This window comes from Pinus tabuliformis, chromosome J, assembly GCF_031772625.1.
Source record: "Pinus tabuliformis cultivar Carrire ecotype Pingquan chromosome J, CPIR1, whole genome shotgun sequence".
Classification (NCBI taxonomy): Eukaryota; Viridiplantae; Streptophyta; class Pinopsida; order Pinales; family Pinaceae; genus Pinus; species Pinus tabuliformis.
This window is the reverse complement of record NC_142295.1, coordinates 295,648,940-295,673,202: the sequence shown is the minus strand read 5'-3', so window position 1 is coordinate 295,673,202 and position 24,263 is coordinate 295,648,940. Positions and strand designations below refer to the sequence as shown.

The following is a 24,263-nucleotide window of genomic DNA, read 5'->3' as shown; positions in this document are numbered from 1 at the left end:
ATGGCCTCCTACAACTCCAGCATGGCACTCCCATAGCACTTCCTTCCTTTCATATTGAAGGAGACAACGTCGCAGAACTTGATCAAGCCCCAGCTTGTATAGGTGTCCTGCAATTAATTCATAATTTTTCGCTCTCACTATTATGTATCGTATATGCATCGATATGTATCACTCTCGACAGTATCTTGTTGTTAGTAATACAACAATCTCCTCTAAGTAGTCTAGAATGGCTTCTATTAGGAACAAGTCAGCATCTGGTAACTAGTCATCTAATGGTCCTTAATTTTCTCCTAAATCTAACCTTGATAGATGGTATGGCCCCACATTTAACCTTCCCAGCTTTATGACCACTTCGAATGTGAACTCTTGGAACAGTAGTAACCATCGACAAATTCTACCCTCCAACACTAGCTTGTTCACCAGATATTTTAAAGATGAGTGGTCCGTGAAGAACTTGAATGGTGCTCCCAACAAATAGTGTCTAAATTTTTGTAGGGAGTAAACCATTTCCAGTGCTTCCATCTTTGTTGTTGTGTAGTTCTTCTCGGTTGTTGACAGTTTCCTACTAGCGAAGTAAATTGGGTGATCCATGTTTCTTTCACCTGGTTGTGCCAACATTGCTCCTAATCCTATTCCTGATGCATCAATATGTACGTGAAACTACTTGTTCCAATATGGGTATACAAGAATAGGGGAACTTACCAATTTTTCTTTTAATCTGTTCAGTGCTACTAGACAGGCCTCCGTCCACCTGAAAGCTTTTGTCTTCTTCAGCAGCATCTCCATAGGAGTCTTAATTGAGGCATAATTTCAAATAAATCGACAGTAATATCCTGCATGGCTCAGTGTTGATCACAGTTGCTTTAGGTTATTTGGTGACTCCATATTTACAATTATCACAACCTTTGCAGGATCTACACACACCCCATCTTTGCAAACAATATGGCTCAGTAATGTTCTGAATGGAACTTCAATGATGCATTTCTTGAGATTTAAGGAGATTTGTAACTGCCTGCACCTTTCAAACATGACCCGTAGCAGACTGGTGTGTTTCTTTAGAAAATTGTACATCGTCCAGTCATCCATGTATACTTCTAAGAACCTGTGAATATAATCTCTAAAGGAAGATATGACAATTCAAAATTGTTGGCACGTTCTTCAGACCGAATGGCATTACATGATAGGCATATGACCCCCATTCTATCATGAATGTTGTTTTCTTCTTATCTTCTTCTGCTATACGGACCTAATGATAACTTGAAAATCCATCGGTGAAGGAATATGCTTCATTCCCCACAACATTATCTAGAACTTCATCACTAAACGACATTGGGAATGGATCATGTACACATGCATTGTTTAGGCTCCTATAATCTACATAGACTCTGATTTTCATGGCATCTTTTTTATTCTGTATTACAATCAAGCTAATCTATTATGCTTTGTCCACTGGGAATATGAGTCTGGATTCTAAAATTTTGTCAATCTCTTTCTTGACCTTCTCTTTCACTCTTGGGTTTAGCCTGTATGGTATGTTCTTCACTGGACGTGCATCTGGTTTCAGCATGATCTTCATCTCTCTGATATCCCCTTTTATTCCTTTTAATTCAGTCGTAGAGGTTGGAAATAAGTCTTCGTATTCACATAGCAGATCAAAAATTTCCTTAGTTGTCTTCTCGTCCCAATAATCTTTGATGGATGCCATATTAGGTTTATTCCCTGAGCCAATGTTACGCTTTCGCAATTTCATTGGGAGAAAGTGTGATGTGTCCCCTGAAGGGCTTTCTTGAATATCATGTTTACCTCCCGTTTCTTGAAATGTCAGGTGTCTAAGTCCTTCTAGATCATCCTCCTCTGGATCTGCATTTACTTTGCCACAAGACATATATTTTGGATACCATGCTTCATAGAAATACTGTAGGAATTTCCCGTCAACAAAACCTTCCCATAGTTGTCTCGGAGTAAATAGGATCCTTTTAATGGCATACAAGGTTTCATTCATGCATTGATCACTATCTTTGCACAAGAAACTAGTGCTGAATTGGTTAGCCGTGATATCCTAGTCTGTTGTCTGTCTATGAATTTCCTCCTGTATATACCATGCTTGTGGAATCGTACCTAAGGTATGCATGAATAAATGCACCTAGAGTTCCTTCGGTACTTTCTCTTTTTCCCATTTCTTTGTGCAGTCCTCTAAATGTTTTCTGGGATCTAAGTTTCCTCTATACTTCACCTTGTCATGCGGTCGGTCTCCTTCTTGTCTAAACCTCTCCCTCATGGCTCGCTTGATAGTCTCCCATTCACGCAAAGTGTTGCGATGCACTTTCCACCACCTTGCCATGGTGGCTTGTAACACAATATCTAATAGCGATACTTTGTGATCTTCCCTTATGGTTTTGTCCACTTTATTCAGAAAAGTGTCTATTAGGATAACGCTTACCTATGCCCCAATCCAATTTATTTTGCATATCTTGGCGCAGTGTCTGATATCAATCTCGTATCCTCCTTGTCGCCATGCATCCTAAGCAGCTTCTGAACCAGTTTCTGAACTTTGTATGCTCATCCAACTGACTGGTCATCTTGCTATGGGATTTATGTAGGATTCTATTTTTCCTATCATTAGCCTATATAGTTGATCTAGCATTCCCAACTCATCTCGATCATCCACAGGTTCGATGAACCTTGGTCCTTGACATGGATCTAGTAGTTGTATTACCTACATCCCTTCTACTTCAAAGATAATCAACTCTTTCTTCAGGTCGATGATAGAATAGTTCTCGTATGCCCAAATGATACCAAGAAGTGTTGGGTACGAGTCCTTATCACCCATTATATCTATTACTTCAAATTCAGTATAAGTTTTTACCCCTGCTACATCCACTTCTACATCTTCCAAGCTTCCAATGGGCAAGATGAAATATTGATTCACCATCCACGATTGTATTGGTGAATATTTAAGTTGTGGATTCCCAAGCACTTCCCATGTCTTTCTGGGTAGAATATTTACATCTGACCCCAGATCTAACATTGTATCCTTAATCTAGAATCCTGTGACTTGAGCATCAATTTGTAATTCTCTACCATTTCTCTTCTTGTTCTGTCGTACCCTTCTCGAATGTCTTTCCGGTAGGTTTGCCGATATTGTTTCCCCCTTTTCTTCGTCCTCTGGAAATACTACTTTCAAACTCCTACACAACTCCTTTAGCATCTGTTCATTATCAACAATCTACAAAAATAGCCTAAACCATTCTTCGATTGGTCGAGTGTTACCGGCTATGTGTGAGTCTTGTTTCTTGTCTCCTTTTATCTCTGTTAACCCATCAAATAACTTGGTTGCTTCCTGATAGTATTGTTTTTGTTGGGTGGGGTTGTATGACTGCTTTGGTGATGCTACCCGAACAATTGAAGGTTGGTCTACCATACCCCAACATCCCTTGTCTTCTTACCCCCTCTGGTAACTATATTTATATTAGTTACTGGAAGTGTCTCAATGGTTCATGGTTTTGCATAATCAAATTAGTCCCCATCTGTCTGGTTCTTTCTTCCCATTTTTCAATCAGCTCGGGACAATCCTCCATGGCATGTGCATTGACCTTAAACTATGAGCACCAATGCCTTCTTGGGAGTGGACAGTCTCTAGCAACATGTCCCTTCTAATCACAATTCGAACACCTTACAGGTCCTATACCCCCTGTTCTTCCACCTCTCATACCTCCTCCTCGTCCCCACAACCTGATTCATTGATTCTAAAGGTGGACCTATCTAGCCACTCTACCAAGGCGTCTAATGCTCAGCATTGGTTAGTGTGGTGCATTGTGGATGCGTAGAATTCAATTTAACTATTGTTAGGTACATTGGAATACTTTTGTAGTATTGGACATACCCGCGGAAAATGTCCATAGTTCCTACAAATTTCACAGTAGTATTGCATGTTTCGACCTGGGAAAGCTCCTTGCGATCCCACTGCCACAACTCCTGCTGTTGGTTGGGACCTTGATGATCCTGCTATTCCCCCTGAACTATTTGTGCCTCTAATCCTTCGACATTCAGTCACCACATGGCCTTCCACTAGGTAGTGAATACACCATGCATTGGGTCTTACTGGTCAAATTGGTTGTAGGTCCTTTAATTTCTCTGTTAGACTGGCGATTTGATTTTGGAGGCCCATGATCGATGGGTCTTGTGATCTCATCACTCCTCAATATTCATGTTGGTATCCTTCTATGCACAACACTTGTTGTAAGGCATCTTGGAGAGTTTCAATCTTTTGTTGTGTCAATAGTGTTCTTGTAAGGGGTAGGAGCACTTTAACGAACCAATCCCTCTGATGATTATGATCTATGGTATAACTTAGCTTACCAATAGCATATTTAAACATTTGCATCAATTCCTAAGAAGTCTCTCCTTCTTTTTTCTTGATCTCTCATAGTTCGGATAATCCTTGCTGATCTGTTTGTGGCACCTTGAATTATTGAACAAAGCCTCTCTTAATATCATCCACTGAAGGATTCTAGTTCTGTTCTTCCCATTTGATAAACCATATTAAAGCTCTTTCTCTTAATGTGGTCTGGAACTCAATTGACTTTACATTATCTGGTGTTTGGCGTGCTCGCCATATAGCTTCACATAGATACCAATGTTGTTCTACGTCTTCATTCCCTCTACCAGCAAACTGAGGATATCTGGTAAAGGACCTTGCCATGTTGATTCGGGTGTGTGATAAGAGCAGAAATCCTTGGTTTCTAGGTTATTGAGATCCTTGTAACCCCAAATTACTAACACTGTTATTGAATGTATTCTTTAAGATGTACATAGAGTAATGGTTGGGTCATCCTTGATATCCTTCTAAACCCTTCTTATTTCTGGTCACGACACGCCTCGAGCGAGACTCCTTATCCCTTGGGGTAGGGTGAAAATGCTGACATTCTCCTAGACTACAACAGAATCTTGTTGGCCCCTTGTGCCTGAACCCAAATCTTTCCCTGACGACATTTTTGTGCCAACAAATGGTTCCGTTTCTAGGACCTGAAATCACAAGAACTAGTTTGGAATATGGTGTCATGAATATTTAAGAAGTAGATTCATGATTAGTGGGATAACTGAGTAGATTGGTTCATATTAGAGCAGGCTACATGTCGAATCCAACTGATTTCTAAAGTGAGCAGAGAGATTTGGTACTCATAGGATGTGAGTGATCAGTACAAGATCTTCTGGTGTAAGTTTCTAGAAGACTTGTATAACTGGTTGAGGAGGCTAAAATTAAAGAGTCATCCAGAAGGAGCTACACAAAATCATCGCAACTAGGTTCCCTTAGACCTCACAACACTTTGACACTTGGATAGTGAGCTGATGAAGGCATTAGACTTTTGGGTATAGACTACTGTAGAAGGGTACCTAGTCGAATTCGTAGAAGAAAACTATCAGTCCTTTTCAAAGGCAAACACAGTGTTCAGATCGAGGTTAAGAGGGAAACTAGTGAACGAAGTTCCCTTATGGATTAAGATGTTGATGGTGGAAGAAGGATTGTTACCTTTACCCAGAGGAACTATGGTAGGGTAAAACCCCAGTACTAGGGGAAGGGCCTAAGGGGAGAATGCTACCATTTGAGGAAATGTAGATGCTACTGAAGGAATGGACATAGAAGGATCGAAGAGAGCTAGAGATATTAGGGAACAAAGGAGAGCGCTACTAGCATAGAAGTGATAGGAAAGAGAGGTACAAGCGCTGAAGAAAAGACGTATGGAGAAAGACGCCGAACAAGAAAGGGATGTTGACTCGACAAATAGGAGCCAAGAGAATGACAGGGACTCTCCCTTACAGGTTGCAGGTAAGATTCTAGAAGGAAGCACTCACGACAACTATGAAGAGGATATAGAAGGTGAGAAGTGCGATGTGATGAGAAGATTGTTCACTGAGGATGACACATCAACTAGAGTTCAGCAATAGAATCCTCAAAGCTCAAGTAGTGTTCACCACGACCTTCCCCTGGTGCTTTACAAAAACCCTGACAAAATTGTTGCTCAGTTGATTAAAGTAATTCATATGAGGAAAGACCCTCAACATTAAAAACTTTTGAGAAGGCCCATAAATCACAAAAATACACACAAATAATACTATGCAACTGGTCCATATACTCATTCATATTAACCCAACGGAAGATTCATTATAACATACATTTGATAGAATGCCATGAGAAAATACATAAAATAGAGTGACCACATAATTCTCTAAATCTCAGACCAAGCCCAGCTCTGGTCTTCCTGCCACTACTATATTCCGTGTATCAGGTTCTTCTGTGCCCCTGGACTCCCTCAGATACCAACCACTTCTTCGTGTTGTTTTCTCCTTTTATCTACTCCTCCATTGCTCGAACTGCCAGTTTTGTTCATATGTCTATCCCCTCGACTGCTTCATGTCCCCCTTCTTGTTCGGTGTTTCTTCTTGTTCTTGACACCTTGCCACAACTACCCCATGACTGCATGGTCTTGCTTCCTTTCCCATCTATCTTCTCCGCAACTTGACCATTGCTACCGCCACCTATTTTTCCCTCTTCATACCTTCAGAACTTTCAAAATTCAAAAAAGAATTCCCCAACAGGATGAAAGCCTCCCCTATGTCCAACATAGTTGCAACAGATCTCTCCATAGCTCAACTAGACACAACCCTTTTTAGGTGGGGTTTGGATTCAATCCACTATGTCCTATTGATGTGGTCATACCATTTGCAGCTACTTAGGAAGATTCGACTCATGTACAGGCCAAAGATGACAGGGCTAAAAATTTCATTAAGCACATTCAACACATCCACCAATAGGTCCATGACATATTGGATAGAGCCAATGTTAAGTACAAGCATCGTTATGATCATCATCAAGTGCCACACATGTTCCATATGGGTGACAAAGTTTAATTACATTTGTAGAAGGAGAACCTCGTTGGGCCCGACCGCAAATTTTGCTCACTCCAATATGGGTCGTACACCATCACCAAGGCTATAGATGATCTGAACTTAAACAGGAATGCAACAACTTACAGACATAATCATAAGACAGAGATGAAATAGAAAAACACTTCATTTCATTAATAGCAAAATATTGAACTATGCTTACAAACAGAATGGAAATAAGATAGCTCGAGCGATGGTAGCTTATTTCTGAGAAGAGATGTGGCAGCTACATGCCTCTGAACTATGTTACAATGAGGCTTGAGGAAATATTTATTATTGGAAAACATGAGAAAACCATAAACAACCAAAACCATAACCCCAAGAGACGTAACACCAAGAGTTTGTGGGCCCCATTGGGGTTAGTTGGGCAGCCAACTTCCCAGGGTCGTAACTTTCTCATATTATCTCCGTTTGGCACGTATGATACCTTGTTGGAAAGGTATAACCAAGTACTACATGTTTCACCATAAGACCTTTCCTATGGCTATGAGCCTACCTCGGACCACAAAAAAACGTTGTTTAGGGGGTCAAAACTGCTCCGGAAGTTCAAGACCCACAAAAACTGCTAAAAATAGTAAATGTTGAAGTGAATAAGGAAACAAATGAAACTGACTGGGGGGTCTAGGTGGAATAGGAAAGTGGCCACCAATATCCACTTGGATCAATAGGGGACAATGAATTCAAGTTCATAATTCCATCGTTCCTTGGTCAGCACCCAGTATTCAATGTAGACAGGATGCGACCATACTTTCCCCCATTGTTGGACACATCTGACGTTGTTGAGCAACTGACACCCATAGAGCTCAACCCAAGCTACATCAAATGGGCCACAACTTATAAGATCATGGACACACAGATCAAGAACACTCGTTAGCTTAGGATCTAGCTATATCGAGTTAACAAATCAAGCAAAATCCTTCACTAGGGCAAGTGGTTCACTAGGGACCAAGTTCAACAGAAATTTCCTCACCTCATGGAGGCTTTTCATGCAATGGGGACCATTTCTTCCTAAGGGGGGAGGACTGATCTAGGTGAATATTGGTGGAAACCCACCTATTCCACCTAGTCCTCCAGTCAGTTTTATATGTTTCCTTGATATTAGCAACATTTACTATTTTTAGCACTTTTTTGGGTCTTGAACTTCAAGAGTTGTTTTGACCCCCTAAACGGCATTTTTTTTAAGTTCTGCAACATACTATAGTACTTGGAGATATATTTTCAACGTGGTATCATATGTGCCAAATAGAGATCATATGACCAAGTTACAACACCAAGAAGTTGGTTGCCCAACTAACCCCAACGGGTTCCACAAATGCTTGGTGTTCCATTTCTTGGGGGTAGGTTTTTCATTGTTTAGGGAATTGCCTTATTGTTCAATAATAAAGAGGCCCTTGAGCCTCATTGTAACACAGTTCGAGGTCAAATTTCAAAACCTCAGAACGTGGTGAGCAGGTTGAATTTCGGAGGATCTCAGTCAATTGGAAGCAGGCCAAATTTCGAACCCAAAATTTCCAAAATTTCAGAACTTTGGGACCTCAAGGAATCGAAGGCTCGGGACATTGGAAGGTTGAAAAATCAGAGCAGGTCAAATATCAAAACCAGGTTGAATATCGAAGCAAGTCGAATATTGGAAGCATATTGAATATTGGAACCTGAATTTAGGAAGGAGGCTCAGGTCGTCGAAAGGTCTGAATATCAAAGCCTCCGAGGTTCAGAACTTTGGAACCTCGAAACCTCGGAACCAAGCAAGGTCAGAACTTCGAAACTTTGGAGTTTCAGAATTTCATAAATCCTTATAAATTGAATTCTTTTGAAAGTGCCGAGGGTTGTGGGGAACAGAGATTACAAAGGAAATCATTTGCAAAACCAAGGACCGATGGACCCTTTCTCTCTCCTCGAATAGGACACATGGCAGCGGTCGATTAGCCCTTAGGAGCTCACAGTGACTGATGACATCCGCATGACGTGGTTTTACAAAGGACACGTGGATGTCAAATCATGGTGACACATGTCACCACTAAGACGACACCATGTGGGGTTGATGACAATAGCATGATGTCATCCTCGAAGCATATTGAAGGTTGGGGATTTCGTAACTCCGTTGTAATTACTTTTGAGAAACTTCTAATACAAGGAGCTCTGGTGTTGATTGGAACTTGGTTGTGGAAGCCAAAAAAACATGGGAGTAATGAAAGGATTAACAACTAAGTGCTATTGAGACGCCACATGGGTATTTCGGAGGTCGGAGACTTCAGAACTCCGCTATAAATGAAATTTTAATAATGTTTCGATACTAGGGAGCTCCAATGTTGATAGGCATTTGGTTGTGTAGCCCAAAGAGCCAAGGGTGGAGAGAAAGTACACAAGGGGATAGGCCCCTGGTAGAATCCTGAAGGGCTTAGCACCTAAGTGTTATGCCACTAGCCACAGCACCTAGTCCTATGGAGTAAATCAATAAGAGGTGAAGAAAAAGGGGCTAAAGGCCAATTATAATACTGTGATTTCATAACATCACCTTAATAAAGTTATGATATGTGGAGCTCCGAAACTAAAATATAGAGGTGTATGAAGTTGTTGGTCACAACACCCAGTCCTATGGTGTAAAACAATAAGGGGTGAAGCAAAAGGGGCTAAAGGCCAATCATAATCTCACAATTTCGTAAAATATCCTTAATAAAGTTATGAGATATAGGGCTCTAAAATTGCATCATAGAGGAGTATGAAATATGAATGAGTCGAAAGCTAAAAGAGTTAAAGAGAAGTTAGTCACTGGAATAATGGCGATTGCAGAAACTCCTAGCTCAAAGAATAGATAGGACCACTATTTCACAGATGGTTTAATGAACTCAATGGAAACTTTTGTAGGAAGGAGACAGAGATATAGAGGACCATGATTTGCAGAAGCAGTAGTTGACTCCATAACAACCATACTTGAGCTTTCTTACACACTACAAGGAATTAATGGAAAAGATAGTTGGGTGTAGAAGATCTTATTGATGAGATGATGTTATGAAACCAGCTCAAGAAAAAGATAGAAAAGATAGATCAACGCCTTATAATTCAGCCTCTTCGAGGGGGCAACTTCCTTTACATTACATAAATGAACAATTCTTGGATGATTCAAATGACAAAACCTCCTTTCTATATATAGGAGTATAAGGAGTCACAATATAACCCAGCTGACCTAACAATAATAATATAAAGCCACAAAAATAACAATAGAGGGATTCTATGGGGCACAGTAATAACAATATGGGGATAATAGGGGCACAGCAATATTAATAATCGGTACAACTACAATAGTAATGGGGTAATCACTAGTATTATAGGGACCCAACATGCCCCTCTCCTTCAAAAAAGTGTTGTCCTCAACGCTTGAGAAGTTCTGGATGCTTCTATATAAAATTCTCATCCTCCCATGTGGAATCTTCAACGGATAAGTTCTTCCACTTGATAAGATACTCCGAAATTGATCGATTTCGTAGATGTCGAGTGCTTGTTTTTGTGACTGCTTTCGGTTCCAATATAATTTTTCCTTCCTCGTCAAGTTCTGGCAATATTGTTTGAACTGGGAGCCTGTCGCCTATAACCTTCTTTAAACATGAAACATGGAAAACTGGGTGCAATCGAGAAGCTGTAGGGAGCTCCAATTTGTATGCCATAGTACCAATCTTTTGCAACACCTTGTATGGACCATAATACTTTGGTGATAATTTATTATCCTTCTTAGCTTGCTTGAGGGACATTTGCTTATATGGTTGTAGCCATAGGAATACCCAATCACCTACATCAAAACTTCTTTCGCTACGATGTTGATCTGCCTGTTGTTTCATTCTATTCTGTGCCAACATGAGGTTATCCTTTAAGAGTTGGAGGACTTGTTGTTGATGTTCGATGTGATGTTCCACTGCTTGAACCTTAGAATTTTCTCTTAAATATGATGTGATGGATGGTGGCTGATACTCATAAAGTGCCATAAATGGGGTCATTTTTGTTGTTGTATCGAAGGAAGTGTTATACCACCATTTAGCCAAAGGAAACCATTTGACCCATTGTGTATGTTTATCAGATACAAAGCAACGAAGATATCATTCCAAACATTTGTTTACTATCTCAGTTTTCCCATCAGATTGAGGATGATAAGGTGAGCTATGAGCTAATTGAGTACCAAGACAAGAAAATAATTCTGTCCAAAAATTTCCAGTGAAAATGGGATCTCTGTCACTTACAATAATCTTTGGGTTTCCATGTAGCTTTTGAATTGTTTCCATAAATGCAGTAGAAACTATACTGGCTTTAAATGGATGTGATAATGCAAAAAAGTGTGCATACTTTGTAAGTCTGTCAACTACCACCATGATGACACTCTTTCCCTCAGACTTGGGTAAACCTGTGATAAAATCCATTGAAACCTCCTCCCAACATTGGCTTGGAATGGATAAAGGTTGTAATAGACCCGGTGTCTTAATTGTTTCAACTTTATTTTGTTGGAAAACCAAACATTCCGCCACAAACTTTTGAATATCTGATTTAAGGCCATCCCAAAAAAATTCCTTCTTAACCCTGTGGTAATTTTTTAAAAATCCTGAGTGCCCTCCTAAGGGAGAAGTGTGCAATTCCATAAGAATCTTTTGTTTTAGCTGGGAATTCTTAGAGGTATAAGCGATCTTTGTACCATAATGAATCATTTTTCCCACTAAATGTATCAGACATACTGGAATCTTGTTGTAACTTTTGAATAAGTGCCCACATTTCTTCGTCATTCCTCCATTCCTCCCTTGCCCTGTTTATCCAATCTGGTTGGATAATAGAAATGGCGCACAACAATGCTTCCACATCCTCATCCTTTCTTGAGAGTGCATCTGCCACCACATTTTGCTTCCCTTTTTTGTAGATGATTTCAAAGTCATAACCCAACATCTTTGTGACCCACTTGTGTTGCTCTTCAGAGGATAATCTTTGTTCTAAAAAGTATTTAAGGCTATCATGATCCGTTTTTACCTTGAAGTGACTTCCCATTAGGTAGGGTCGCCATTTCTTAAGTGCATGGAGTATTTCCAACATTTCCTTCTCATAAATAGCTTTGTGTAAAAACTTTCCCTTGATTGGACGACTTTCAAAAGCAATGGGTCTTTCATCTTGCATTAAAACAGCACCAATTCCATTTCCTGAAGCATCACATTCCACAATAAAGGTTTTTGTGAAGTCCGGTGTAGCTAAGACCGGTGCTTGGCACATTGCCTCTTTAAGATGTTTGAATGCCTTTGTTGCTTCTGGAGTCCATGAAAATGCATCTTTCTTCAATAATGTTGTTAGAGGTGTTGCTATTCTCCCATAATTCTTAACAAACTTGCGATAATACCCTGTCAACTCGAGAAATCTTCGCATATGCTTTATGGATGTGGGAATTTTCCATTCCTTAATGGCTTTAATTTTGCTAGGGTCTACCTTAACTCCTTCATGAGATACAATATGACCTAGATATTCCACCTCTTCTACTCCAAAGAAACATTTGGATCTTTTTGCATATAATTGTTTCTCCTCCAATAGTTGTAGCACCTTGTCAACATGTTCAACATGATCCTTCCAAGACTTGCTGTAGATTAGTATATCATCAAAAAATACTAACACAAATTTTCTAAGGAATGGTTTGAAAATTGAATTCATCAAACCTTGAAATGTTGAAGGTGCATTGGTAAGGCCAAAAGGCATGACCAAAAATTCATAATGACCCTCATGAGTTCTAAATGCTGTTTTCAGAATGTCTTCAATCTTCATTCTAATTTGATGATATCCTGAACGAAGATCCAACTTGGTGAAGTAAATTGATCCATGCAATTCATCTAGTAATTCATCAATGACAGGAATGGGAAACTTATCTTTAATAGTGAGCTTGTTGAGTGCCCTATAATCCAGACACACGCACCATGATCCATCCTTCTTGTGCACCAATACTACTGGAGCAGAGAAAGAACTTTGACTCGGTTGAATTATACCAGCCTCTAGCATTTCTGCAACCATACGTTCAATTTCACTCTTTTGGGCATAGGGATATCTGTACGGCCTGATGTTTGGAGAACACTTCCTAGAATCAGATGAATAGCATGATCATGATCACGAATAGGTGGGAGACATTTGGGAGTCTCAAATACCTTGGAATGATTGTCCAAGACTTTTTGGAGATCTGGAGAAATAGATGATTCCAATGTGGAAACATCTAGCGAACATAATTGTGCAATTACACCTCTTTGTTCCTTTTTTAGAAGCTTTGTCATACCATTAGAGCTTATTATCTTTCCCAGTTTACCTACAATACCCCTTAATTCAACTTCCTTTCCTTCAATAGAAAATTTCATGAAAAGTTCTTGAAAATTAAAAGCTATTGTACCCAAGGATTGTAGCCATTGGACTCCTAGTACAACATCAGCACCTCCCATTGGAATGGAAAGCATTGGGCTAGTCAATACATATTCTCCCATGGATATCTTGATATTATGGCACTTTCCTGAGCAATTTATTGTTCCTCCATTTGCAACCATCACTTGACACTCTGGTGCTAGATATAAGAAGCAATTCAATTCATTTGCTACCTTACAATGAATAAAATTGTGTGTACTTCCTGAATCAATCAACACTATTACCTTTTTCTTCTTGATTTGTCCTTCTATCTTGATGGTTTGAGGAGTGGTAATTCCCACCAATGCATTACAAGATATGGTCGGATTCATTTCTTGTTTATCTAGGCTTTGTTCTTGGAGTATATCCTATTCTTTTGACCTTTCTTGCTCCTTTTCTTCTTCCTCTTCATAGTCTATGTAGAATAATTTCTTCTCAGCACACTTATGACCTTTAGTGTATTTGCTATCACAACTGTAACAAAGCCTTTTTGCTCTTTTTTCTTCCAATTGTTGTGGTGTCAACCTTATAGGTTGTGGAAGACTAGGGGCAACAACACTTCCATCTTTATAGTTGTGAGTGGTGTGCTTCCTGGTTTCCATAATTTTGCTTTCCATTTTTCTTGCTAACCTGAATGCCTTCTCTAATGAATCAGGTTCCCAAAGGCGAACATCATGTTGGATATTATCCTTTAAAGTCCCTATGAACACATCAATCCTATGCTCCTCTAGAATATTTTTTACCCTTATGTTCAATTTTTGGAACTCCTCAATGTGCTCCATTATTGAACCCTTTTGTTTGAGACTTATCAATTGGCTAAAAAAAGTGTTGCTTTTTGTATCCTCATAATGTGCTGTCAATTCTTCCGTAAAAATTGCCCAAGTAATAATTTGTTTACGAGAGCAAAGCCATTGATACCATACAAACTGATTTGGTTCCAAATATAAAGTTGCAATACGTACCTTTTGTGTGTTTTGCACATTATTGAGATCAAAAAATTGCTCCATCTGTAATATCCATGTTGCGGGATCCTTGCCATCAAACTTCCTCATATCGATTTTTGGAATATGGTGGGTCTTCGATCCAACATTAGGGTCTATGGAATCATGATTAACATTTCTTTTGTTCTCATCATGAGTTTCCTTTACTACCCTTTCACCATTAGCGACCATTTCTTGTAGCAACTTATTCATATTTATCTTCAATTCTTCCATGTTTGTCTTTAAATCTGTCTTCCAATTGTCCATCTTAGCTTCCATGCCATTCATCTTAGCTTCCACACCCTTTATCTTAGATTCCATGCCATTTATCTTAGCTTCTGTTAGCTTTTGTGAGACTGACATTGCACTTGGTCTTGTAATTTTGATATATCATGTAGCATTTCTTCCTCTTCTTCATGAGTCATGCTACTGCTTTCAGGTTGCTTACTAGGTGTTTGCATTTTCTTTCCTCTGGGCATCAGTTACCAATAAAAATGCTCTACTATGGCCCTTTGAATTCCTTCAAAATAATTTTTCAGACCAAGCTTAAGCAAAATTTTAAAAAAATCTACACACCTTTTTTCACTTTGTAGGAGCTCGATATTGCCTCTAATGTATCTTTGTAATTTCTGATCATCCAGTTCTAAAATTGTGACCTGTAGTATCCCTCTATGTCCTCTTTCCAATGCCACCAGTCTGATCCCAATTGGATTCTCCAAGAAAGAGTTATGTCAAATCTCCCACAGTGACCTGATTATAGACTAGTTCAATAGAGCGAACTTGTAAGACGTGCCACATGTCCCTGTTTCGACCTCTGGCTCTGAAAAAGATATACGAGAAACTACAGTCCGTCCTCTTTTTGTATCTTCTTATGAAATTTCAATCCGATGCTCAGAGAGAAAGTTATGACGATTTTCACCAGGTCACCTATTTGGAATGTAATTCAAGAGTCTGCAAAAATACCAACTTCCTCAGATCATATCTCCGCAAATATAGCACAAAAAGATCTAAAATTTGGATCCGAGATTCAGCACGATGTCTTCTCAAATGGGTTTTTTTTTTAGCTTCTGAAACATCGTAGAAAAAAAGTTCTAGCGAAAATTCAACAATGACCTGTTTGGAGCAGCGAAACCCTAGAATCCAAAGCTCTGATACCAAATGTTATGAAACCAGCTCAAGAAAAAGATAGAAAAGATAGATCAACGCCTTAGAATTCAGCCTCTTCGAGGGGGCAACTTCCTTTACATTACATAAATGAACAATTCTTGGATGATTCAAATGACAAAACCTCCTTTCTATATATAGGAGTATAAGGAGTCACAATATAACCCAGCCGACCAAACAATAATAATATAAAGCCACAAAAATAACAATAGAGGGATTCTATGGGGCATAGTAATAAAAATATGGGGATAATAGGGGCACAGCAATATTAATAAGGGGTACAACTACAATAGTAATGGGGTAATCACTAGTATTATAGGGACCCAACAGATGAAAATAAGGACCATGATTGTGTAGGATGATTAAAAGGAGTTTGTCATGAGCTGAGACAAGCCATCCTTGAATGTTCTTCCATGTTACAAGAAATTGAATGAATATCGAGACCTCAAGTACAGGGTATTTGTTCATAGAAATAACAAGAGCCTTGTTGGAGTGTGCAGGTTGACTGAGTACTTATGTCTTAGCATAGGAACATTCATGCGCCCATCCTCATGTTTAATGTAGTGATAATGGGTGAGTGAATGAAACACATTCTTTGATTTAATGCTACATCGAAAAAATTCAAGCAAGATTTGCAAGAGTAAGATGGAGAATCCATGAAGAAGTACACTCGAACAGTGTGAATGGAAGAGTGATGGTTGATAGAGACAACATCAATCACTATGTTTTAGTGAAACAAAACCTGTGATTGCAAAAGAACATATTGGGGGAAGCAACATTGTTGCTACAGAGCTATGTGGAGAGCTTTGTGGGTGTGTGTACACTGCTGAGGAGAGGCCAAGTCCACCAGTGCTGCAGAGAGAGTTTGAGAGTGCCTATGCATAGGAAAGAGACCTTGAGAGAGCCTATGATTCTTTGTGAGAGGCCAAGAGAGCCTGTTGGAACATAAGAAGGTCGAGAGTTGAGTTTGTTGTTGTGTGAGGCCGCCTGAACTTATTCTTCAAAGAAAAGGCTAAGAGTGCCTATGTAGAGGAAAGAGGCTAAAAGTGCCAGAGAAAAACAAGAAGGTCGAGTGTTGAATGTATATTTTTTATAGTAGAAGGCCAAGAGCAGAGTATATTCTATGGAGAGTGAGCTATGTGGATATATCTGTGTGTGAATGCACTACTAAGAAGAGGCCATGTGTGCTTGAGTAGAACGAGAAGTCCGAGAGGAGAGAGCTCGTGTGAGTATGTTTTTGTAGAGTGGGAAGAGTGCAGAGAGTGATTTGTATTAGTGTAGATTGTCGAGAAGAGAAATGGGATGTTGAAAAGTGTGCAGAGGACAGAGTGTTGTGTGGGCCAAAGGGTTGCCGAGGAGAACATAGTTGATATCAAGGAGAGAGGCTGCCAATTATAGTGAGCAATAAGTTATCTTTTGAGTGTGGGTTGGAGCCTACATACAGGAAGTTGGTGCTTCCATCTCTAATGGGTTTTTGAGAAGGCTTGGGGGTGGGTGATTGCATAAATCCAAGGAGCTACAAGTTGGTTCTTGCAACAAATCCATAAATTTAGTGCTTCATATGGTGCTTCTGGTATGTTGATTAGGTGTCTACAAAAGGAGTTGGTGCTTCCTATGAGTGGTGGCTCAAAAACGTATTGATGTAATAGACTAGGTGCTCTAATTTTTACATCAATAACAACAACAAGCTTTGGTGGATTTTTCCCAAAAGGGTTTCCACATTAAACCTTTATGTCTCATGTGTTTGTTTTTCATGATGTGTATGCATGTATTGGTTGATATGATTATTGTTATGGTTTGTTAATGGTTTCTCTCATATAATGGATGCCAAATTTGAATGAGTAAAGATAAATTGGCATAAAAGTTAAAATTAGCATTAATACTGATTCACCCCCCTTTTAGTATTAACATTATTTCCAACAATTGGTATCAAAGCAAGGTTCCTTCAGGAATAGCTTAATCTATAGAAGATAGATCAAAGGGAAACAATGGCTAATCAAGTTTGGATAACAACAGAAGGAGTTCCATTTTTAAATGGATCAAACTATGAGCTCTGGAAGATTAGAATGGAAGCCTACTTGATGGTAGTCAATGAAGACATTTGGTTATCTGTGATATATGGAGAGAGTAATAATTTCAATACATAAGCCAAGGAAATCATCATGAAAGGGTTGTCTCAGCCAGAAGTCGAGAAAGTGAGGCATTGTGAGTCAGCAAAGGAAATTTTGGATAGATTTCAATGTCTATATGGAGGAGAAAGCTACATAGCTCAAGGATGAAGAAACTTGTTGCTCAAGTAGTGAAACAGAAGATGTAGTTTCCAGTGATAAGAAGAAAAGGAAGAAAAAGGAGCAGGCATCTAAAAGGAAAGATACTCAAAATATTGAATATATTTCTTCCTGTGAGAAAATTGTTGATCTTCACTCCAAGGATGGTGAAGAAGAAGACCTAGATGAGGGGCCATGTGACTCTGAAGGTAAGTTATTATTCTCTGATAATTGTGAAGAGATAGGTCATGTTGTCACCTTCTACATTTAGAGTTATAGTTGTACAAAGAGGGAAAAAGAACAGAGACGTTTGGAGCTAGCCTCCAATGACATAGAAACATTCAAAACTAAATCAGACCCTCTCCATTGGAAATTTCCCTGAAGAATCTTTCCAACGGTATATAGAACTCCCCATATTGACCTCAGAATCAAAAGTTAGAGCATATCAAGGTTCTACGTTCAAAGTTAGAAGGCAAAAGAAAATTTTCTAAGTAGCAGTAGTGGAGGGTAGAGAAAACTAGCCATCACCGATATCAAATATTGGTTGTCCAAGGCATAGTATACAATTCTTATCATAGGTTCCAGCGATCCCGCATATCATTGACCGCAAATTTCAGAGGACCAGTAGCGGAGCGATCACCGATATCGCAAATCTCATATCGAAAGGATCAAGGGCATTCCACACCATAGATAGGAGGTCCATGGAAATCCTAGATTGGAAATCACACTCATAGCAGAATGGCATATTAGTGAATCGCATCTCATAGATCCAATATATCGAAGGTCGTGTATTAGCATGCTCACACATCGGAGGCCATAGCCATGTTACAAATAGGCAATCGGCAATATTAAACTGACCATTATAAAGAAAATGCCGGGAAAGAGAGCCCACAGTGTAAAATGTTAGGGAGCGCCTTGGAAAATGTAATAAAGGAAAAAGACCCCCAAAAGGGAGCCCAAAGGCCCTAGTGCCCAAGGACTAAGCGACTACTTATAGTCCCCAATCATATGAAGGAAAAGGGGCTCCAAGCAAAAGGGGCTAAAGGGGATCAGAATGCACCATTTTGTGAGGTCTTTTAAGTCACAAGTCCTGGGGTAATAACTGCCCGATAATGGAATACAAGGTTTTAAAGATGCAATGGATTGGAAACTGAGACATTTAAGGACACGGAGAATTCAGAAGTTGCCATGGGTTGACCTTGTAAATCTCCTAGTGACAAGAAAATAGGGTCAATGCAGACAAGGTAAATGAACTCGACTGTACCACGCCCAAGCCTTTTGTGAGTAAATGAATGTATGGAAGCTCAAGAGGACTTGATGATTCAACATGGAGGTCCATGCAGAGGGAAGATGAAGTACTATGAAGATGACCCCTGTTGTTGTACCATGACATAAAACTCACAATTGAACTATTCCCAGCTCTAGGCAATGAGCGATTCAAGAAAGGAGATCCCAGGGATCAACATGGAGATATTTTGTTGGTGATTTCATCTAGTCATCGACTTGTTTTGTTATCATGTAATGTGTCACAATTTAATGAAGCTATTAATATTTTGTAGCCATTTTTGGGCCACAAAGGCATCCTAGGCCAAGACAGCTAGTCTATCTGACAGCTGAGGCTCAACTAAGATATTTTTTTTGTAATTATTGTTCAATGCTCCCCTCTCCAGATAAATAGTGGGAAGAAACACTTCACATAGGTTCTGAATCCTAAAGAAGAATGACATGTTATTTTCGAGACAGTATGAATTTATGATATGCATATTTTAGAATATCCATGAAATGGTAGTGATTCCTCCTTCGAGTACTACAGTATGTTACTTCTCTACTTAAATTCCATTATGTTCATGTTTCCTCATTGATTTCATGTTATTGTCACTACTAGAAATGTTTCATATGCTCTTACATATTCATTTGTATTAACTCGTTAATGCACATGCTTGTATGGATCTTTGAGATTATATCTTTAAATTTACGCTCCATGAATCATCGCACCCAATCCTCCTTCATCCATTATGTCTATCTTTAACTCAAATAAGTGTAGAATTCTTGATGTTTCAAGCTCTATGTGATGAGTTATTGTGTTTCCTAATCTTCTTTCATTGCTCTGCCAAAGCTTACTAAGTTGTAGGTCCTTGAACTACTCGGCCTCCACTAGTTTATACATATATTTATGTGAGTTGTATATGTGAAGAAATACTAGAAATACATGGCTTATGTCTTTAGATGAATGAACCAACCCATGTTGTTTATTGTGTATAGATATATATATATATATATATATATATATATATATATGTACAAAAATGTATGTGATGTCTCCAGTTTCCTGAAAATCATATGATACACACAAATCTAGATGTTCCAGGCACTAGTCTTGTGAGAAATCCAAGGTTGTCTCTGGAAGTGACAACATCTTTTGGCGTCCTCTATCTTTAGCAGTTGGAGGTTACATGCAAGGAGCAATTCTGAAACCTCCCGTAAAGTGTCGCTTCAGTCCTTCACTCGAGATTTGGGAAAAATGAATTTACACTTATTCTAAGTTCTCCTAGAGAGGGAAATCTCTATAACCATTTACATTCCTTTGAAGGGATTCATGGGTGAAAAAATATCTATCACCTTCTATTGCTTCAACAGATGAAGGCCTTCTTCAGAGAACAACTTTAAACACCCACTTATGTCCAAAGTTTCTAGGAAGTGTAAGTCTCCCAAATTCGTCACCTCAAATAACTCTTAGAAGTTTCTAAGATATAGTTTAGTTAGCCTCATGTCAGCAGAAAACCCTAAAATTATCCTCAATTGGAGGACATGTTTGAGGTTAACTTCTGTCAAGGTGGTGGAACAAATTTCAGCTCAAACTAGGTTTTTACAAGCGTAGACTTCCAGAGTTTTAAGACTTGAACAAGTATGCTCTAGAATTCTGAGGCAGTTCTCCACTTCCATTTTGCATAGTCTCAAACTTTCAAGTGGTTCTACTTTTTGGCACAGTGAAATAATGAACCCCTCAATTATTTATTTACATCAGTATAAAGATAACACCTCTAGACTTTTCAAACCATCTAAAATTCCAAGAGTAATCCAAATATTTGGAACATTATATATATCCAAGGTTTCTAGTTTCATAAGGTTTTCAAAACTGGGAAGCAGGTTTTTAAGTGCTTTAAAGCCCACTAGAAAGAGACTCTGAATATTATTGAGATGTCTTATGGCATTAGTTAAATAAGAGAGTATATGACATTTGATTCCCAATTTTTTCAAGAGTTTAAGTTGTCCAACACTTTCAAGGATGTGATGTGGCCTAATTAATCTAAAATCGATAGGTTTCAAATGAATTAGGTTACTAAGAGAATCTGGAATTTGGGTTATCTTGGGGCATTCTAGAATAAGATGTCTCAAACCAATATGTTCTCCCTTATATTCTAGTATTTGTTTCAATCCCTTGCTAGGAATGTTGAGCCATTTAAGGTGCCTCTAAGAGGTGATGTTGTAAGGAAACACTCGTAAAATATCACAACCTTTGAAATCCAAATGCTCTAGGTTGGTTGACTACCCAAGAATAAAGGATCCAATGTTTAGGATTTTACATCTTTCAAACATTAGGTACTTTATTAGGAATAGTTAATTGGATGAATCTGGTGACATCTTCAACTTAGAGAAGAAGCTTAAAGCTAAATGTCTCAAATGTTTAATTCATTTGAAGTTATTAGGAAATGATCGAAGATGTCTGCAGTTGGTCAGATCTAGATGTTCTAGAAAATGTAGATCATGAAAATTTTCTGGAAGGGTAGTTAGAAGTCTAGATCATTTCAAAACTACCTTAGAAGAACCCTTATTTGGCCTATTTCTTTTGGATCCATTTGAATCTAGTTTCATTTTGTTAATTTGATCTCACACAACTTTAGAGGAAGTTGACAGCAGTTATCCTCATCCCACAATGTTATGACCCTTCCTCTACCAAGGTCCAGAAGCTCCAATTTTCCTAGTGGAAGATTTGAAGGTGTATATTAGTAAGGGAAGTCCCACCAACAAAGTCAAACAAGATTTTTCGATAATTGACTTAAATCATTTTCAAAAGAAGTTCGCTGGAGTAAAAGTAGTTTCAGATCTTTCATATGATAAAAATAATTTTCCTACCAATTGGTTGGGACCTCTACTTCATTGTTACTAGATAATTTGGAAGACTATGGAAGAAAATTGAGCCCTCTCACAGGTTTTGTTTCATGAAAAAGAAGTGACTCTGGTGAAATGTTAAAAACACTATCACCATGACTCTTTTCTACCAATCTGTCAGCATGACCAAGGTTTCCATTGTCATTTTACGCAACCATAAATTCACTCCACTGCTTATACATTTTTTGTACCATGATGAATTTGTACCTCATTGGAGTAATTTCCAATGTCAAATGACAACACAATTTAAGGCATTTGGAGAGTGCCACACATTACATCTTCAATGAATAGAGGTCTAACAAAATTTTTCTGGGTAACTCTTCCTTTCCCAAAGAATAATTTTAGTAGATCTTCTTACGATTGTTATTTTTATCTTTGTAATTGTTGCAATGATGGTGTGATCTCTTCACTTTATTGGTAGCAAGCAACTTGACCATGATAAGGCTCATTCACTACTATTAAACAAGCTAATTATGTTATGGACAAATCACAGGGTAGGTGTAAGGGGTGACCTGTGGAATTTAAAATACAGTAGTGCAAGATTATTTGGATCAAAAGTCTTTAACTCTCTTGAACCCCTGGAAATTTCCTCAAATTACATGATATAATTTCTCTTAGCATAAAATGATGTTGTTCTCATGAAATCTTTAGTGGAGAAGATAACTTCATTTTTTTGCTAAGTATACTTGATCTCTTTAAAACGCATTCTTATAGTCTTCTAGAGCAACAACATATTCCTTCAACTCCAAATGAACTTGCCACATATCTTGGCCTTCATCATGTACAAATGTCTCACATTTGGAGTTTTAATCATAAGCATAAAACACACCAGTAGTAGAACCATTCCAGTTCTTCTTTCATCTTTTGATTCATATTGTTTGCAACCTTAACTTTGTTATCACAGAGTAGCAAAGGTGAAACTTTGATAGCCCCAGTGATTTCTACCTTGTTAATGCTTACTTCTTTTCTAAGTATGATTACTCAAAGAGGGACTTGTTTGAATGTTATAGAGAATATGCAACCTCCCATATTTTTCTCAATCAACTTAACCTTGTCCTGCTTCGATGTTGTAACAAAATGTCAATCATTTTCCAACTCTAGAAATATTGGTCTTAACATTTCCAGTTGGAGGCTAATAGAAAAAGTGAATGAACTTTGGAGGATTTCTAGATATTGCAGCCACTTCTTCACATTATTGTTTGCAAGTGAATTTACAAGTTTCTTAGTTAGAACAATTCCAGAACAAATTGTTGGACATACTTAAACTTATGTTAAAAATCAGGACCACTGCTAAGTCTAAGAAATTCTAAACACTTGATGAAAGGCTTCTTTTCCTCTAACTTGAAACAGGTGTCCTCATAAATACCTAGAACTAGCCTGGTTGGCATAATAGTATATTTTCTTATTATGAGATGCTTCTGATGGAAATAAACTCCTAGCTTGATTGCATCCTCGTTCAACACCCTGGGAACAAAAGGCACACATAAGTATGGTTTTGGCACTTTCTTAAAAGCCCTAATTTCTCTAATCTGCTTACATAAATGGAGAGGCAACGTTGAAATATTATCTATAAAATAAATGAATGCAAAATGTTATTAACCTTAATATTGGGGTTCAAGTCAGATAGGCAGACATAGGCAGTGTGCCTCGTGGACATACTAACGCTTATAGCCTTGATGACACAAATTGGACCATTACAATTGCAAAAGATATCGGTGAAGGCCTTGAAAAGCACAGGGGGGACCCAAAATTTGGATATGCAAACTATAAATTTTAGGTTTATTTTGTAGTGGCTACAACACACAAAAAAGTTGTTCCCCATTGATATAATCTGCAATGCAGATAGTCAAAGATACAGGATTAGAACCAGAGGTTTCAGAGAAGAACCACTATAAGTAGATGCACTGAAAAAGAAGGCAAAAGACTATAGAAAGGAGCATCAAAGTAAATTTCACAAATTCAAAAGATTGGCCTAGACTCCATCTGAAGATTTTTGGTCAAACCATAAAGTTACTTCCTGATGACCAAATTAGTTACTGAAAGAATAGCATAAGAACTGCCAACTATTAAGGCACATGTATTTGAGTTCTAGTTGAATGTGCAGCTCAATCCTCCTATGTAACTTGCAAATCTTCTAGAGTTTTGTTCACAATGGAAATCTTCTAATCATGATTCTCTGAGCATTACTCTAATAAACTGAAGGCTTATTTTATCTCAAAATCAAAACAAACTTTTACTTTCCCTTTTTTATATTTTTAAGTTCTTAAATCTGAAAATACTTAGAGAGAATCTTTATTTTCTATTTTGTAATATTATTTAAATAACAAGGTGACCTTAAACA

The 24,263-nt window shown here is 38.3% G+C and overlaps 1 pseudogene; it reads right to left on the bottom strand.

Annotated features, from left to right (window-relative positions):
- Nucleotides 1-1,435: 1,435 nt before the first annotated feature.
- On the bottom strand, nt 1,436-22,134 carry LOC149226928 (uncharacterized; annotated as a pseudogene).
- Nucleotides 22,135-24,263: the final 2,129 nt, after the last annotated feature.